Here is a 7,173-nt window from a genome sequence, read left to right on the forward strand (position 1 = left end):
TTCAAAATTAGTCTTGAATGATGAGAGGGTGAGAGCAATAAAAATATTCATACCAAGTTTAGGAGAATTGCCCAGTAAAATATGAAAAATTTCATAGCCAACTATATCCATGAGGTTCCTTATAAAAATTGTTTGAGGGGCTTTTCCACTGCAACACTAAGACACCTATTTCCAGGTATTTTTCAACCATCCATCACTCTGAATTATTTCCTTAAATTATTTATGTCCTGTATGAAAAGAAGGCTTCAATTGCATTCACAGTGCTCACGTCCTTCTCAGCCTCCTGACCACCAGGGATTTGGATAAAATTTGCCCTTCACAGTTTTTCTCCTCCGTGGCCAGTCTGTGAGATTTGTACCTCTTGCACTCAGGTTGTGATATGAGTCATTCCCCAAGATTGTCAGGGAAACACTGAGCTTGTGGATGCAATAAAAGTCAGGTCTGTAACAAGCAGATACCTAGGAGAACTGGTGTGTGGAAGTACAGGCTGCATGACTTAACCCTGGTGCACAAGCTGCCCCAGATGCTCGCTGGGCCAGACAGCTCAGCCTGTGCTGCCTCCTGCTTTCACAAAAAATAATCCCATTAGCCCTGCTCTATAAGGGAATTTTAGAGATCCCAGTTGCTTATTCTTATGCATAAAGTTCTTTTATCTTCCTTTCCTTCCTTCTTCTTTATGTTTAATACAAGATCACTGGCATATAACCTGTGTCACAAAGACTGCGCGGACCACAGCTGCTCCTTTTAGCATGTGCCAGCTAAGTGAAAGATTAGCAGATTAGCAAGTGAAAGATTAGCAGATTCTGTACACATGTTTTAGTTAAATCTCTGCTGTAAGGTGCCTTTGAAATGTGTTTGATGCTGGATTTGCCCTGGCTGTGGATTTTACCAGCTGCCTAAGGGTGATGGTCCAGTGGTACTCTGAGGTTTTTGGTCCAAGTCACAATGAAAATTGCAGTTATTTCAAAGAGAGAAAAAAATGGTACACACAGGAAGACAATGGTTTGACTTTCATGATGCACGCGTTAAAAAACATGGTCATTTCCCTCTGCAGGGTCAAAAGAGCAGTTTAAAGAAATATGTGATTTGCTTCTCTGGAGAGACAGGGTATTCATCAACATGTCCAGACATGGCCACAGACTCAATCCAGTCGTTCTAAGCCATGGGAGCAGTGCTTTGTCTCTAGTTTGGGGCAAATATGAAGTGTTTTGGCTTAGGTTGCTCCTCTTGTGGTTATTTCTCTATGACATGTGCCATCCTCTGCAAAACCCCAGAGGCTGATCCAGCCCACTTTCTCACCACACTGCAGCAATTCCTGGCCCCTTTCCCCCTTCCACTCTCATGCTTAGCAAGGCTGCACCACCTGCAATAGGAGCGAGCCATTGGCATCTGTTCTGAGTCACAGTGTCTGGGCTGGAGTTTGGTATCATTCCAACAGGTGTGTGCCATAAAAATCAGAGCCACTGGAGCACAGCTGGTATTTCAGAGCCCATGAATGTGTGAGAAAAATTCCTTTTGTCCTGCACCAGGGACACTGCTCTTCTGCTGGCACTGAGGCAGGAGCTCCTGGGCGTGTGGCGGGAAGAGGGACACCAGAGCAGCCCTTTCATCCCTGCCTGGCTTGTGACTTGGTTTCCTCCTGAAGCACCTGATTTAGCCTTCAGAAAGGCTTTGGGGTTTATAATCATGCTGGAATGATTCTTCAGTGGGAGAATCATTTGAGTATTCTACTGAGCTGTAATGGACTCTTATTGAACTGCCCCATTGCTGTGATTTTGTTTTGCTGCTTAACTCTTCTTGTGTAAAGAATGAAACCTATATCTGTTGATCCCTGGTGCTGCATACATTTTCCTCTATCAGTGTGTGTCTGCTGCTGTGGTTTGTTGGACCACATGGCTTCACTGAGGAATTCAGTGGTTTTTCTTTGGGAGGCTTCTTTTCTTTTCCCTGCTACCTGAAGCAGGACTCCTTGTTTCACTCCTCGAAAGAAAGGCAGTTTTTCCTTAACAGAATTAGTGCTGATTTATTTTTAGCGGGCCAGAAAGGCATTAAGCACTAAGCAGGGCCCTGAAGCGTTTCTGCAGGGATGTACAGGACAGTGATTCATTTTCTGCATCAGCTGACGTTGTCAGCAGCAGGGTCACATGTGGTTCTGCATTGACTTGTCCTTTCACTGCACTTCTAATCTCAATAGGTGGATTTAGCACAAATATCACTCTTTCTGGATTAAAAAAAAAAAAAAAAAAAAAAAAAAAAAAAAAAAAAAAAAAAAAGCAAGCATTTTCTTGACGCTTTTCTGAAAATTTTACCTTTCTGTTTTCATTAACTGTGCCCTTTCTGGGAGAATGAAGCACTTTTTTTTTGGTAAATTTCTCTCTCAGTCATGCTAAGACATTTCTTAATCATTTTCAGATATGAAGAAAGTCTTATATGTCCATAAGCTCATTTATTTTCCTATACAGCCATCACAGTCTGCTGCTTGGGCAGCAAAAACTGGCTGGGAGACCATAACACAAAGTTTGTTACTTTGCTTACTAAAGCTTCTACAAAAGTTTCTGATTCATATGACATAATAATCTCTGTAGGTTTTAATTAAATCTACTGAGCAGGATTGCTCTGCCAAAAAGGTACCTTTTAACTGTGTAAATTCTCCTTTGAGAATAGCTGTGCAGGGCTGTAATGTCTGTCATCAGCCAATTGTTTTAATTATACCCAGTTTTAATTATACTGGCTTTACAACTACATGGCTTTTGTGTTTCTGTTGTAATAGGTGTGTGAATCACACTCTGCATCAGGCAGACAGACAGATCCTTGTTTCCTTTATCTTGAAGAAGCAGTAAAACGTGTAGACTGGCACAGAAACACAATTCCTCCTTCCACTTCCCTTTGATTCCCAATAATGGGTGAAGCATAGCTCAGTTCTCTGAGAAATAATTGTAAACAAGCAAATAAGAAGTATCTATACACATTTATTCAGCTGGGCTGTGGGAGGAGAGAGAGACAGATGAGGTTATTGCTGCAAGATCCTATCCCAACACTCCCAAATTGAAGGTTTATCTCCACAGGTTTTGGGTTTGTGACTGAATCAAGTCCTGTATGAGTTGCTATGGATTCAGGACTGCCAAAATCACTTCAAGGGCGGTTCAGAGTCTATTGGTAGGAAAAGAAATATATATTGCTTTCTTCTCTTTGTGGTTCATAACTCCTTTCCCTCTCAGGGAAAAAAAGGGGATGTACAGAAGAAACACTACTGTGCCTGGCAAAGGAACGTATTTACAAATTATCAGGGATTTTTACCTTATTCCCCAGACCCTGGGGAATAAGGAGAGATACAGCCTGTGATATCTCTAAACACCTTCTTGCTGCAGCCAAAACACAACAGAGCACCTTTAGAAACTGGGCATTTAACTGAGCCTCAGAGGGGTCCCTGTGGCCTTGGTGACAGCAGAGTTGCAAGGTGCTGCTGTGCACAAAACACACCAAGAGGGGTTTCCACGATAGAACATCAGAATGTTGATTTAGAAGCTGCAGGGGACATATTCCCTGCAGTGAAAGGCAGGCTAAAAATATGGCTTATTCTCGTTTTGAGAGATATTCCCACTTCTCTTGCCCCTCCTTTCTTCACTTCATTAAGGGCTGGAGAAGCTGAAGCTCGTTTTCAGGGGCCTGTGATGAGCTTTCCTGGTGCTTTGCCCTTTTGTTCCAGCAGTTCTCCACACCTTTCCTCCTCTGTTTTCCATGTCTCGTTTCCATCCTCCTTCACACAGTTCATCAGTGGAAAAGGAAACTTTTGAGTTTGTTTTGTTTTTTTGGTTTTTTTAATTAAGAGGCATAGCTCCCTCCTTGACCAACTCATGTGCACTCCAGCGCCTCTTCTGCTTTACCAGCAAGGCACCCGTTGAGCTTTTTCTGCATTGACGCTATTGCCTGCAATTGGTGCTGGATCTATAATTTCTAGCTCTGCTCTCTGAGGACTTTATTGAACAACTTCAACAAAGAGCCTGAAAGCACTGCCCAAAACTGTGTGAGACTTTGTAAAACACAATAGGATTATAACTTCAGCCTTACTCACTGCCTTGCCAGCTCTCTGTCGTGCCAGGGCTGGAGGCAGAGGCAGAAGGAGAGGGTTTGCTGGCAGACTGCAGGGAGGATGCAGTTGTGGAAAGCAGGTGTTGTTGGCAAGTGATCACGGTTTACTCACACAGAACACACTTCCATCACAGTTTCACTGGAGTAAAAGCTTCCCCTGTTTCTGTCTCAGCTGGCATAAAAGCCTGCTCTCAATTCTTGCTATTTGCAATATTAGGACTGGGTAAGGCACCACTACCAGAATATTATCTCAGCTCTGGTGGGGCTGAGACTTGGCAGTGCCAAATCACATTGATATATGGGGCAGGGCCATAATTTCCTCCTTTTTCCATGGTCTGGCCTTGTCTTTTTCCATACAGATCAGCCACATCTTTACACCTGCTTCTCTTTCCCATAGCTGGATCAATATAATGAACAATATCATGTAACCTTCTTAACTGCGTCCGCTTTCATAGATAGGAATTTTACAAAGATTTTACATATCTAAACATGTAGCCTTATTTTGCAGAAAGAAAATATCTTTGACATTTTTATTGTAGAATCTGTAGGCAGAAGATGACTGTAGAGATGACCCAGTCTCTGAGACAGGAGCTAGGCTTGCTCCTGGGCCCCTTCAATTCCAAAAGGGAAGTTGTCTGCTTAGTTTAAGTGAAAAGTTCTCCACTGAGGGGAAAAGAAATTCTCTGTGGTTCAGAAGTAATTTTCATAGGTTTTGCTTGTGGAAATACTCTGAAAGTAAAGCACAGATCTTGTGCCATGGCACAGGGGTACGAGCCGGAGGTGCCCTGCTTCTGCTGGGACTCTGTCCTCCCCTGGCACAGGGAGGGTGTGTGGAACTATCAAATAAAAAAGATTGCTGAAAAATTGAAACCCTAGCCAAGAATCATGGATCCTAGAGCAAAACACAGGCCTGGGACTCACTGGGAGTCCAAAAATGAGGGTAGAATGTGTGTCTGCCCCGTCTTTGGAAGTGTCCAAGGCCAGGGGGGCCTTGGATCAACCTGGGATAGTGGAATGTGTCCCTGTCCATGGCAAGGGTGGGACTGGATGGGCTTTAAGGTGCCTTCCAACCCAAACCATTCCATGGCTCTGTGATTCCATGTGCCATCTCCTGCATGCTCCCATCGCTGTCACCACCAGTCCCTGGCTGACAGATCAGTGGATAGATCTGCTGATGAATACAGGGAGAGAAGGTAATTCTGATTTGCAGCAACCTATTATATCTTTTTTCTCTAAATTAAGTTTGTCTGAAAAGTAGGTAGACAAAAAGGTTGATGACATTTTTAGGTAATATGTGAGGAAAAAAGTGATATTCACATATTTTTCTTTGTATTTCTGTGCTTTATTATCAAAGTTGTACTTCCACTTTCCCACAAGGTTTTCAGTGGAAGCTTAAGGTGGCATTTTTGATTTGCTGAAAGTTTGAATTATTGGGCTGCAGCTAAGGAGTAAATTAAATCGTGGCCTTGCAGCCAAAGCTAGTCCATGATCTTCAAAAAAAAAAAAATTAAAATCTCAGCGCTTGCAGGCAAAAGGAAAGTAAATAAAAACAACAAAACAAAGAGAAACTTGTTTGTTTGTTTTAATTTGAGCAATTTTCTCAGGCTGAGGCAGAAACTAACTGCATTTTGTCTTTGATGTAGAAACAATTGGCTGTACTTTTGAGTTAGAGAGCATTTTCTCCTGGAAAACCACTGCAGGATATTTGGCTTGAACAGGTGGCAAAACACCACATGGAATGTGTACGCTCTGCCTGGTCTTATTTTAAGGGAATCTTCTCTTTTTTAAATATTTAAATAAAGATTGCAGTTTACTCCCTAATGCTTTTAAAGTAACAGCTTTTATTCTCCATGAGACTTGGGCATCTATTGTGATTGTGCTATAAAAGTACTTGAAACAGAGTAAATTATCAAATAAGGATGATTTAAGGGTTACCATCAACCCCTGTATGTCAGTATAGTTTTTGTCCATTAAAACACCAAGAAAAGTTAAATGCATTTGTCTCTGAGGAAATGACAAAATATTGATCAACCTTTGATATATTGCAATTGATCTTTTCAACGCAACAACCTAAAAAGGCTTCTGAGACATCCTCCACAGTCTAGATGTTCCAGGGCTCAAAACAGACCATAAATAGGTGACTGAAAATCTTTTAATAGTTGAAAAAAAATTAAGACCAAAAAAAAGAAACAAAGAAAAGTCAGACCACTAGCATGTTTCTAAAATAAAAATTCCTTTCACCTATGGAGATCATGGTGAAGGTGACAAGAACTCTTATGCAAAATGTGACTATGTTCATTCTTGACTCAAAAGGCAATTCAAAAACCCTTTTAAAGTTGTTGTGTCATACAAAAATCAAATAAAAAAACATAACTGCGAAAATAATGGTTAAATATTGATTGAATGTGGAAATACTTGAGCAACATAACGGTTGAAATGTGCCAGCTGACTTTTGTCTCCCAGGGCACTGAGAGCCCAGAAGAACTGCTGGCCCCTCACCTTAACCTCCTCCTGCACCCTGGGGGACCCCAAGACCCCCCCATAGACCTGGAGCACACCAACCTCTCGTTCCCAAACCCCTCTCCCAATCCCTCCTGACCCCAACACCTTCTCCCACTCTGAGTCACACCAAAAGAATTCAAACCCCTCCCACCACACTGAGGCACCCACTCCCCAGACAAGCCCCAGTCCTGTGATATGCTCCTTGAAAATTACCTGCATACCAACTTTTCCCACAAAAATGCATCCACTACTCCAAAAAAGCCAGAATTTGAGGGGACAAAATGGAAAAAAAAAAGGTTAGAAACTTCTGTGCTTATTTTTGGAGTGTTTATTTCAGAAGAATTCCAAGGGCTTCTTGCTGTCTCCAAATTGTTGCGAAAATACCTGGGAATTCTGCCAGATCCTCCTGTATTTCTGGGAATTTTGCATCCCACTGCCAAGGTTTTGTTGTTATTTTTGAGGCAATAATTCAGAGATTTGGGGACTTCCCAAGGCAGGGTGAGAGAAGTGGGATATCCTGCTCCCATGGAGGTAAATGAGAAGGAATTGCAAGTCCCCACCCCACAGTCTGGGTGGTCAAAA

This window comes from Melospiza melodia, chromosome Z (assembly GCF_035770615.1).
Source record: "Melospiza melodia melodia isolate bMelMel2 chromosome Z, bMelMel2.pri, whole genome shotgun sequence".
NCBI lineage: Eukaryota > Metazoa > Chordata > Aves > Passeriformes > Passerellidae > Melospiza > Melospiza melodia.